The 12,313-nt window shown below is 36.9% G+C and overlaps 1 protein-coding gene and 1 long non-coding RNA gene across 22 annotated transcripts in view; one reads left to right on the top strand and one right to left on the bottom strand.

The window, feature by feature from the left end:
- The window catches only part of LOC120533808 (protein-methionine sulfoxide oxidase mical3a-like), a 457,937-nt gene that overhangs the window by 363,668 nt on the left and 81,956 nt on the right, over positions 1–12,313 (bottom strand). The window lies entirely within an intron of this gene.
- Positions 1–12,313, top strand: part of LOC120533812 — a 47,746-nt gene that overhangs the window by 20,776 nt on the left and 14,657 nt on the right. The gene's annotated exons all lie outside the window — the stretch shown is intronic.

The raw sequence follows: 12,313 nt of genomic DNA, 5'->3' as shown, positions 1-12,313 counted from the left end.
GCAGCTCTTTAAGACTGAAATAAGCAATTAATGGTGGGGAACCTTAACAAACGACCACCAAAATGAAGCATCAAAATGTCACTTGAGCAATAAGTACTTCATCGGCAATAATTGACTTCTCATTAAGAAACTAGGTTGGAACAAAAACCTGCAGCCACTGTGATTCTCCAGGACCAACATGCATTGCTGCATGAATATCTGACTTGTTCCTTTCTGTCTTTTTTGATGTGCTTCTCTTCTTCTGACTAATTATTTCAAACAAAATGGCTGATTTTTAAGAAATGATAGAGGTCCTGCCACAGAGATACTTTTTATGCCTTTTTTTTCTCCAGCCTTTTGGAGTTTTTTTTTTTGTTTTTTCTGTCCACCCTGGCCATCGGACCTTACTCTTATTCTATGTTAATTAATGTTGACTTATGTTTATTTTTTATTGTGTCTTCTATTTCTCTATTCATTTTGTAGAGCACTTTGAGCTACATTTTTTTGTATGAATATGTGCTATATAAATAAATGTTGATTGATTGATTGATTGAACAGAAACACAGATGATGGCAAGACTTCAAGCCTTAAAGAGTAAAATGTAAATGAATATTCAGAGACATGACAAAAGAGGTCAAAAACCAGAAAAGTGCAGCAAAACACAATATAAGATCCAATATTTGAAGTCCACATAAAGCTGTGATTGCAATAGCTGGTAGCCCTTTACCTAACTATATATAAAAATAATGTATATTTTTAAATTAATTCAAAACTTAGACAGTGAGGATAAATGTCACTCTGGCAGAACACGTGACTAGCAAAAGAGGTCATTATTGACAACAATATGGGGATGACCATGGAAAATAAGTTACAAAATGGAAGGGCCCACAAGAAAACATATGCAATACAGCACTATTAAAGTAATGCAAAAAATTAACAACAACAATAAGGCTTGTGACAACACTCATTAAATGACTGATAGCTAAATTCAGAGTCAGATGGCCCACTTTGTTTTTTTTATTCAGTACTGTACAGCTAGGCGAAAACATAACCAGCCACGGACCTATAACCTATAATTTTGATAAATTTATTGATGAAAACATCATAAATATGTAGGCCTATCTGAAAATATCTTGCTTTTTTTACACAAATCATAAACCAAATATGTCTCTTTATTTTAGAATTTAAGAACAGGTGGAGTAGAAGAGCACTGCAGTTTTGTTTACAGAGTAAACTATAGAAATCTTGATTATTAATCAAAATGTACTGGCTACATAAAATCTCAGTAAATAACATTATCGAGTTGCCTAAAGATACATTACATGCCCTGAAGCAATTCCATTCTTCCTGCTTTTCAAAGAAATGTTTTGTGGTTTTCTGAAGAGAAAGAACATAACTGTGGTTAAAACCTATTTCAGTTTCATGCTGGGTGGTGCTGGGATTGAGTTTCTTTTGCGAGGGCTGAATCAAATAACTAACTGTACAAATCATATCTTGGGCCCATTCCTTATGGATTCTGTGAGACTGTTTCAAAATTGGGAACGAATATAATGAAATGTAGAACAGTTGTTGGAAAGATTATTTTGGCAGCCTTCATTGTTGACTTCATAATAATTCAGGAGCCTGGAACTCCTACATAAACTCTTCTGTTAACTCTTTAACTCTATCACATAATTAATAGTTGGTTAAAATGGGAAGGCAGACGAAACCTACATGTTATTTTGACAGTTGTGACTCTGATTTGTTGCCACTGTAGTATAGGTCAGCAATCTCTGGTCTAGTCCCAAGTTATCTGCTCACTTATAGAACATCCTAGCCCCAGACTTAGTAACCATAACAACTAGATAAGACTTCAAAACAAAATATCTATATTTAAAAAAAGTACTTCAGGACAAAGTTTCTGCAACTTCATTAAAAGAATGTACTTAGACATTTGTGCCAAAATTAGGAAACATTTTGTAGGAATTGTATTGTGTGGATCTGTGTGAAGATAAAACACTCTACAAAAGGCATAAAGCAGTTTGGTTAGTGCTTACATTAGCACCAGTATGTTTCATCTGTTTTCCATCTGGTTCTGAACAATTGGAGAGGCAGATAAGGTCTGGACCGGGACTACAGGGGTTTTCGGGTGGTTTTGGGCTTTTAAATGTCCAGGCCAGGACTACAATTTTCACATTCTGGTGGGGTTGTGTCAGTGTATTTCAAACATTGTCACATTGGGACACAAGACTTCATATTCATGGGCTGAGTCCTAGGGTTAGTTACTCCAGAGGTAAAGATGTAATGGAAGAGTAGCAAGGGATGTCAAGTAATGGAGTAGCCAGTGTAAAAAGTAATTACAGGAAGATCAATTGCATTCTTTGTAATACACTGCTATCCACTACAGTGAACAGGTGACCTTGGGATCATCTGGCATTTTAAATAAGTGATTACACTCTGTAACACATGGGGTAGATACAGGAGCACAAAGAAATTTCAGTTTTGACCCCCAAAGTTATTTCTAGGACATACCCACTGAGGTTCCAGGCCAGTACCTAATAGTCCTTACTGGCCAGACAGCCTCCAAACTTTAATTTGGGAGGAGAGTCACACAAAGATACAGCTGGTGGGAAGAGAAGTGGTACGAGTTCATGTAGGAAAGGTATGGAAAACATTAGAAAGGATGATTTTGTGGTGTGTGAAGGTAGACATTTGCTCATGGCAGACTGCTAGACAGACAGTGGTGTAAATCTGATTTAGACAGGCCCAGACTTTTGAAATGTTAAATTCGCCTTGTGTTGATCTCCTGCCATATGTCTTTATCAATAAACACACCATTTTTATATACTTTGCTTTCTTCTGGGTTCAGGCTTACTCCAAGTGTGCTCTCTATAGGTCACACTATGCAAAAGGATCCTTAATTTTATTTTAAAAGATAGTCAGATATCTTTTAAAAAATACAGACTATACTCTTTTTTTTAAGTTTGTTTTCTCTTTGTTCAAGTGAGGCATGGACCTCAGTTAATCATTTACTTACCGTTAAAATTTAATAAAGTGTATAAGACCATTGACAGCATGTTGTATTTTATTTTTTATGCAGTCTGTCCCCTGCTTGCTTTAGTCATCCGGGTTTGTTTTATCGGATATACAATTTAAAGAGATTGTTTTTTTCACGGGAATTGTTACATATGCATTATTTTCACTTTTACCTTAAAACTTTTGTAAAAACAATACTTATGCTTTATTTCCGGCCCCGGGCATGGTTATATCTCTTTCTTGCAGGATGTTACACGCTGCTCAGATTGTGAGGGGGGAGGATGCGGCTGAACGCAAACTAAGAAGATGCCATCGGATCATGTTGTCTTGCTGCTGCTGCTGGCGAGCTGCATGTTCTGTTTGTTGCGCTGCGCATCGATCATTTAAAAGCCTGTACAGCAGCTGTCCTTTATCACTTCGTGACTCTATTACTCATTTTGTGAAGGGGAGGGGCTGAACGCACGCTAAGGAGAAGCAGACGGATCATCTGCTGGCGATCTGCGTGTTCTGCTTGTCATTGTTTTAAGAGCTGGGAGCACATGAAGTGTGTCTGCCAAAAGCAGAAAAATTCCAAAAGCTACTTGGTTAGATATCCATGAACTTGTTTTAAATGTTGTCTTACTGCCTTGTCTCGCATGACGTTAAAGTGTCTCTCACGGGACGTCAAATTGTCTTCCGAGAAGATCACGTCTTGTCTCCCTAGTCTCCCTCCTAAGATTTTTTTTTGTAATAGAGAGATATATATCCATTGGTTATGCTTTCATTTCTTGCAGTTGGTGGTACTGGGATTTAAAAGGCTTCAGGTAGCAAAAAGTCTTTTCCAGCTAAAGCACATAAGACTATAGTAAATTTTACAATATACATACATGTTCTACCTGTACCACATTCTAGACTTGCTTCTGCTTTTCACTCAGTGATGTCAGGATCGGCTCCAGCTCCCACATGTTTTAGCCAGGGTTCTTCAGCTGGTTAGAGTTCAAAGTCTTGTTTAATGTCTTTTTTGTGTCATTTATTTATGTTAATATTGCTTTTGTAGATTTTGTGCATTATGCTTTGTTTTTGATCTTCTCTATAAGCCACTTGTGTTGTGACAGAACCTCCTGCCAGTCACTTCCAAAAACTGTCCTCCTAACTATAAATCAGAAGTGTCTTCCACAGTCCCTGGCAGTTCATTTTAAACGTACCGGGGAGTGGAGTGGAGTGGAGTGGAGTTTATTTGTGCTTTTTGGAATTTACAGATTATTTGACCTTCTGATCTGTTCCTTTTGATTACAGCTTTGGTTTCTGTATTGGGACTTTATTTGCTCAGATTGCATTGTCTTTCAGGAAATTTCATTTTGCTTTTGTGCTCCATAGGGCTTCATAATGAGTGGAATACTTTTTGTGAAGAATACATATTTTATTTTATAAAGATTCAGTGCTTTAGGATTCCTAGTATCACAACACCACAATGCTTAAGTAGATCAGTGGGACCAGAGTGTGGTAGGAGGTGTAGTTTGAGGATCCGGTTAATGGTGACACATTCATGGATTGTAGAATGTCCAGGGGGACCCGAGTGCCCCTGCAGGTATATTTTCAAGAAACATCTCAAAGGAATTTTTATTTTCCTGACCTCCCTGGCCATCTAATTATAATTTCTATAATTTGATAATAATTAAAGTAGACATTAAAATGTCGTTCTCTGTACTGTTCTCAATAACTGTTCATTCTTTTTGAAACTATTTTTAGCCATTATTTTTGTAAAGCATTTAAATCTTCATTCTTGCATGAAAATGTGCTATATAAATAAATGCTGTTTTTGTCTCTGTGTTCTTTAGCACTAATGAAAAAACTGAATAAATAAACACAATTACAACAACTACTACACCTTATACAGTATAATGAATAATGTTTTCTTAATTTTCTAAGACAAGCATATTAAATAAGGTCTCCTTCTGAATTGGTTACTTATTAGTTTACCTATTTAACAATGTTTTGGCTATGGGCTGTTGAAATAAGACAGTAAACACTTCAACACTTTGAATTAAAATAAATTACTCACTGTTATGAAGTACCAGTACAGAAAATAGAAAAATAATTCAAGGCCTGTAAATGGCCCATAAAACCAGGCCAGGCCCTTTCTTAGCCTTCCTAGAATAGGCCTCACCTTAATCAACCTTACCTCCCCAAATACATCAAAATGCCTTTCAAGAAAAGCTGAAGCTGTACACAAACCTTTGGCTTAGAAAGCAAATCCACAAACAATCTGTGTAAAACAAGAATTTATTTTTATACACTGTAACGGACAGCTGGGATTCATACCTGGCTGGGACACCTCTGTAATGGAAGGACTGAGGGAAGAAGCTTGCATGGGACAATACCTCTCCTGGGAAGATAGAGGCCAGCCCCCCTAGCTTGCTACAGGGCCACAGGCTCGGAGCATGGAAGCTCAACTCTTCTGGGGCCCCTGGCCAGTGCCAGGGGGCAAATGGAGAAGAGCTGAGTCCTCCTCTGCAGGGCTGCCGCCACACCTTGAAGTGCAGCTGGAAGGAAATCGTGGAACACCTAGATGACTTCCGGGAGCTGTAAAAAAAAGGGGATGCCTCACTCCACTGAGCAAGCCAGAGTCGGGAGGTGGCAGACAAAGCTTGCCAGAGAGGGAGTGGAGGTGGAAGGACTGAATGAGACAGGAAGAGAAGAAAAAGGACTGTGCTTTATATTGTACTGTGCTATGTTGTAGAGAGCAAAGGAAAATGCTTCCCCACTGAAAATAAACATGCTGTGTGACAAGACTGGGCTCTGTGTCTGTTGCACCTGGGTTTGGGGAGCTGTGCGCCCCCTGGTGGTCCACAACACAAAATCTCTATATCTCACGAAAGCTCTATATTCCAGTTTATGCTGTTCAAATTGATTTTTTGGTGCAACTCATATGTAGCTAGATCATTTAGTACTGTATTCATTTTTAGAACCTTCCTGTTATAATTGTGGTTCATAAGGAGCCAGAAAACCCAACAAAGAACTTGGTGCACCCTTTGGGACCCTTACTAAGATCAACATTAACTCATGTTCTTCTAACAACTAAAGGTGTTTAGAAATGTTTTTATAGAAATACAATGATTTAGTTCCTTAGCTAAAAAGGGTGAAATGTTTTCAAGCCTTGAAGCTGTGTCCAGAATTTAATTGTTTCTCTTAGTGATCACAAATGAAAAGTTAAACTACTTGTACCACTAAAAGTTAAACACAATGTGTATACTTGGTACAAAAATGGGTTCAGCAGTAAAACGCTACATTTTCCACCTGTCTATACCTTCACTAGATCAGCTAACTCTGCAAGGATGAAGATGGGGAAAAAAGATGCTTACTAGAAAACTTTGGGCCCACAAATCCTGAATACTACATTTAAGGTGTATGAACCATTTGGCAGCTCATGTCAAAAACCTAGGGTTATTGGATGCAGTAGCAAAGGAGAGAATATAAACAAAACTGAGTGCCATTATGAACCAAGCTGCACATTGTCCCTCTGACACACTAACACTGATGATTTTCAGCAACAAATTATACAGCGGAAGTGTGTCAAGAGTGTCTTTTGCACTCAACTTTAATAAGCAAGCTTCTTTTTTTCAAAATATTTCACTTTTGCCTCAACAGATGACTCTTGTGTGTGGTCGGGTTCATTTTATTCTATATTGGCTACCTCCTGTTTACTTTACAGTATATTACCAAGATTAATCTCCACTAGCATCGTCAATCAAAAAGGACTGTTTTCTTAATGGTTCTACTTTATCCCGAGAGGGAGGCATCTCCTTAATTAGGCAGTATCCATCCATCAGTGTAAAAATGTAAAACAAGAACATATAACTTTTAAGGCCAGCACGGTGCCTTGCAGTTAGGAGACCTGGGTTCGCTTCCCGGGTCCTCCCTGCATGGACTTTGCATGTTCTCGCAGTGTCTGCGTGGGTTTCCTGCAGGTGCTCCAGTTTCCTCCCACAGTCCAAAGACATGCAGGTTAGGTGCATTGGCGATCCTAAACTGTCCCTGGTGTGTGATTGGTGTGTGGATGTGTGTGCCCTGCAGTGAGCTGGTGCCCTGCCCGGGGGTTTGTTTCCTGCCTTGCGCCTTGTGTTGGCTGGGATTGGCTCCAGCAGACCTCCGTTACCCTGTGTTAGGATATAACGGGTTGGATAATGGATAGATGGATATAACTTTTAGTATTATTTGTGATATTTGACAATCAGGAACACAGGCAACAAAAATCATTGAAGAAACTTGTCTATCATGTAATGTATAGGATATTATGTTTCCTTCAGTGCTACAACAGTCATAAAATGAAGACCTTGGTCCACATCCCAAAAGAAATACAAACTGAAACACCATTAAGCAAATTTAATGCTTATTCTTATTTAATGCATAATCATGCTCAGCCGTTCTGTTTTTATAAAAAGGCTGAACATTAGCCTTGAAATCCTTACAATTTTAGGAAAGGTTTTGGGACTTTCTTCAGTGTCACCAGTCAAAACATTCTGAGACTGTTTAAAGAAGCCGCTACGCCAGCTGGGATCCTAACATTGAGAAGACTTTACCATGCAACCTTATTGTCCAAATTTACCACACCCTTTACTGACCAAATGCTTTATTATTTTATTTACAAAGTAATATTTTTCAATCTGTCTATTGTTACCTCCTGCCTTGCACCCAATGCAACCTGTGAGGTAAGTATTCTATATAACTACTTAGTTTGATACAAAGAATTTAATGTTAATTCCAGCTGTCTTCAACTCACAATTAAAGTATGTAATCAATCAGTTACATCATACCTTATAGCATAGCATATCTACATGGATCATTGTCCTTATGGCAATTTCTTCTGCCATTTCATTGGGTTTATAATTTAAGATGGAGAGATAATGATACAAGCTTGTCTTGGCTATAAGAAAATAAATAGTAATGAGCTGAACATTTTTACTGAAAAGTGCATACACCTCTCCATTTCTCATAGTGTGCTAAAACATCCAAAAGCACCATTTTTGACAGGCTATGAATAAATCAGCGTGCATTTTCAAATTAATTGACAAGAAGGCCTTTAAATGAGCAGAATTCAGTCTAAGGCAAAATGGAGGCTTCATAAATTGTGGTTGTTTAACCCAGGGCTGATATAATCTAGTCATCAGCAAGAAAATCACTGTTGAGTTGCACAAACCTGTGTACATATTGTACTGTCATAAATCTTATTGCAGTATTATAATGCATGATATATGACTTTTTTGATAGGCCATGTCCTATTCAGTACATATACTGTATGTATACATATACTGTATAATCACACACTCAAAAGCTAATCACTACACACCATGCATTTTCTGCCATATGCCATTAACACTTTTCCAGGTGATACCTGCAGTACATCTGGCTGCTGCAAATCCCATACACCATGCTACAGTGATCAAGAATTTAATTGCTAAAAATATGACGTAACCTACAAAATGTGAAGGTGTTAGATAAATTTAACAATGCAAGAAAGTAATGTTCTGAAGTTTTTAAGGTAAGGAAAACAGAATTTTTGAGGTAAGGTACTGTAGTTCTACTCTCTAAACATGGTGCTAAAGACCAACCATGGTGCTGGAATACAACCAAGAATTTCACTTAACTGGGAAACTGGACTGGGAATCAATTAAAAAAAAGTAACTAATTGCATAAATATAACATTAAACATGTAATTATAAAATTAATATATAAATCATGAAGTAAATACACACTGAATCACAAAATATATGTAGAATCACACATAGGAATTTTAAAAATTAATGGCATAATTTTAACTTAAACAACAACCTTAAACCTGAACTTTTGACAAAATACAATTTGAGAAAGTACAACCTGAATTTGAATTCCTTCCTAAAAGGCAAGTTGAAAAGGAGGCAATAAGAAAATGAGGCCAGTGTATTAATTCTCAAGTTGGCATAGCATATGACACACAGACATGTCAAAGTAAAAATTAAATGATCGAAATGACTGTTGACCCTGAATGCACTGCTAAAGACTGATTTAACTGAAATAACAAGCATCTCTTAAATGGACATACATTAAATCTTGTGTTAAAATTCCACAAATACTATCCTCAATTGTTCATAACCATCAATGATTGAAAATTATACTCTACACAAGTGCTGTGTCTATGAACATCAATCACCAAACTGTTTTTTTGGTTTTTTTGCCACCCTCTATCCCGCCCCCTCAGACAGTTTCTCATCTAAGAAATGTAATGCTTTTGTAGTTGGTAGAATTGTGGTGTGACTTTGGATTTTTGGGATACAAAAACGTGCCACCACAGAAGAATAGTTGGAAAACCTTTGCTCCTGGCAAAGGTCTCTATAGTTCCTACCTCACTTAAAAACTGAAACTGTGCATTACTTGGATGGTTATGTTGTGTTCTTTGCATAAATTAGCGAAAACACTGCAACCTTGAATCATGGGTAGGGATAATCATTACATTTCTGTTTTGTAGAATTTTGTCATTATATTAGGACAGTCAGCATAGTAAGCTGGCTGGCGCACTGGCAAGTTAAATACAGAAGTACTAGAGACTTCTTTTGGCTTTAGTGCCACTTACAGATAACTTATTTAGCTCTTATTGGATATGGCATTAATTCGATCTTCTTATAGAAACTTGAAATGGAAAAAAGAGAATAATTTTTACTTTCAACTTTTCTGTAGCATGCACCAGGACTGCCCTAATAAATGGCCTATTCTAGAGTGCCCCCATTCTGTCACATTATTTAGAAGTCATTTAAGGTCTGAAGCCAATTGTCTAGCAACTTTTCAAGAGCTGATTGGAAGGTACAGTAGGTGATGTTAGTTATTAGAGGGCTAAATAAACAGGAAAAAGGAGGATAAACATACACAACTTTCATATTTTGAAATATGACAATACCCTTATTGTAAGGCATAACCTAAAGATTTCTACTTGTTAGAAAATGATTAAGGGACATAAATGAAAAGAAAAGGAAAACATCTAAGCAATTAATTAATTACTAGCTGTGCTACCCATTGAAGACAGAATGAAATCTAATTAATCAATGTAGACTTTAGCATTAATGTTTGTAGTATAGCACGCAGTGCAGATGTCTCTGTTATATGCCATTTGGTATGGGATTCGTAAAACCAGTGTTAATGTTTCTGATGTACCATCTGTTGGAATGACAAATGCAATGCATTTTATTACTAAAACAATCTTTTAGAATGACAGAGGCATGGCAAGTGAATGGACACACAGACAGACACACACAGATATGTACCCTTTTATTAAGGTGGATATTATAAATAAACCTCAATGTAACTACTAACTAAGTCATACCTACACTATGCTTTATATTCACTAAACAAGAAGAGCATGAAAGAACTCAGTAACTGATCTACCAGATCCATACTATAAATGAAAACACTGTGAGAAAGCCATTGCCAAGGGAATAATTGGAAAAGTCTTTAACAAAACAGTCTGATCTATCTCGTCATGGAAATAAATCAGCTGTGAGAATAATTTAAAAACAACTTGGACACAAATACAGCAACATTCAAAAAAGATTATAAAAAAGAATGGAGTTACTACATTCACTTTGCATCATTCAAATGACTGGCTCTAGTATTCCACATGGAGTAAAGAGATCTACTCTCTCATTGGGATCTGTAATTTTTGGCTCATAGTATTACTCAGTTTTCAGTTTTTTCCATGAACATGCTCTGACAGTTGCAGCTCAAACAGTATTTAAATGTTAAGACATTTAACAGGTGAATGGGCAGTTGTGATTCAGAGTAGTTTTGAGCATGCCAAAAAAAAATGCACAAAAACTAGGCAGCACCATGGTCAAACTCAGCAGAGTCAATACATGACTGAGTAGTAAAGAAATGTTAAATTGTCAGAATAATCAACAGAATTAGTCAAGCCAAAGTGGCAGCTGAGATTTGTTTTTAAATATGTTATTAAATAAAAAGAGAAACGTATGTTGTAACTGAGTAACAGGAGCATGTATTTTTACACATAAAAAATTAAGAATGAGTATATGACAAAGTATGCTCTTGCAATGGTCATTTGTTCTCATGTGGCTTAATTATGTAGCTGTTATCTATTATGGAAAACTTTTTCATATTTTTTTCAAAATGCCTGACTTCCAGATGAAACTGTATTATTTGTGCTAATATATACACCACATATCACTATTTTGATGGAAAACTCTGGAAACATTAATTTCAGCACCACCGACTTGAAATGGTTTTGAATTCTTTGCCAATGTCACTCACAATTTTTTAAGCGTTTAATCCAAATAATTTTATCTACTCTATACAGTATATATAAAATCCTAAGACTAAAAGTGCAACAATTTTATGTGACGTTTTCATGTCATTTTTTTTGTCACGCTTTAAATGAGGCTTATTTTAAACCCTACATATATATGTTTGGTATCATTCTTTTCAGAATTTATTGAACTTTAATTTGATGTTGTTAGATTTTCAGATTCTCATTCCCTTTTAAAATTACAAACTAAAATATATCAAGAACTCACGTCCCGGGATTTTGTGCCAAGAGATTTAAACACATCCGGGGCCGGAAATAAAAGACAAAGAGTAGGACAGCTGCTGTACAGGCAAAAAGTTTAAATGTTTGAAGTGCCATGTGAGATGTGGATCACGTGGCACGGCAGCAGCAGCAACCCAGCAGCTGATCGAGCAAAGAGGAGGTAAAAAAAAACTATATTTGTTTCCCATTGTATCACCGTTTAATAGGGGGTTTCTGAGGAGCAAGTGCATCTCCTTGGGGTGCGTTCATCCCCCTCTTCCCAATGCCAGTGGCAGAGACACAAAGTGGCTGGAGTGTAGCGCAGGCAAGGGAGGTTGGCAAGCAAAGCGAGCAGAAGGTAAGCCCCCTAGTTTATGGTACATTTTCTAGAACTGTTCATGTTTTCTGTTGATATTTTTTTTGTAATATGAACCAATTAAGTCAGATAAACTTTTTGAAGACACCATGCACAGTGAGCAGCATGGTGTTGCAGGGGTTAGCACTGTTTTCTCACAATTCAGTGCCCAATGTTTGACTCCTGATCTCTGTTGCTGTCTATCTGGCACGGTCTTCCTTTCACACGCCCAAAATATGATTGTGATTTGAATTTTAAATTGGTTACATGTGGGTAGGTGTGAGTTCCAGTGGATCCTGCAGTGTAGTAGCTCCCCATTCATTATTGATTGATATCCTAAACTCAGTGCTTCCAAGATAAGTTCAAACCCTCCTTGACTCTCATGTTATTGTGTTTTTGTTTTTTTACCACATACAATACAGTAAAAAAACAAAAAA

This window comes from Polypterus senegalus, chromosome 8, assembly GCF_016835505.1.
Source record: "Polypterus senegalus isolate Bchr_013 chromosome 8, ASM1683550v1, whole genome shotgun sequence".
NCBI classification, from domain to species: domain Eukaryota; kingdom Metazoa; phylum Chordata; class Cladistia; order Polypteriformes; family Polypteridae; genus Polypterus; species Polypterus senegalus.
The sequence above is the reverse complement of the archived record's forward strand: the minus strand, read 5'-3'. Positions and strand labels throughout refer to the sequence as shown.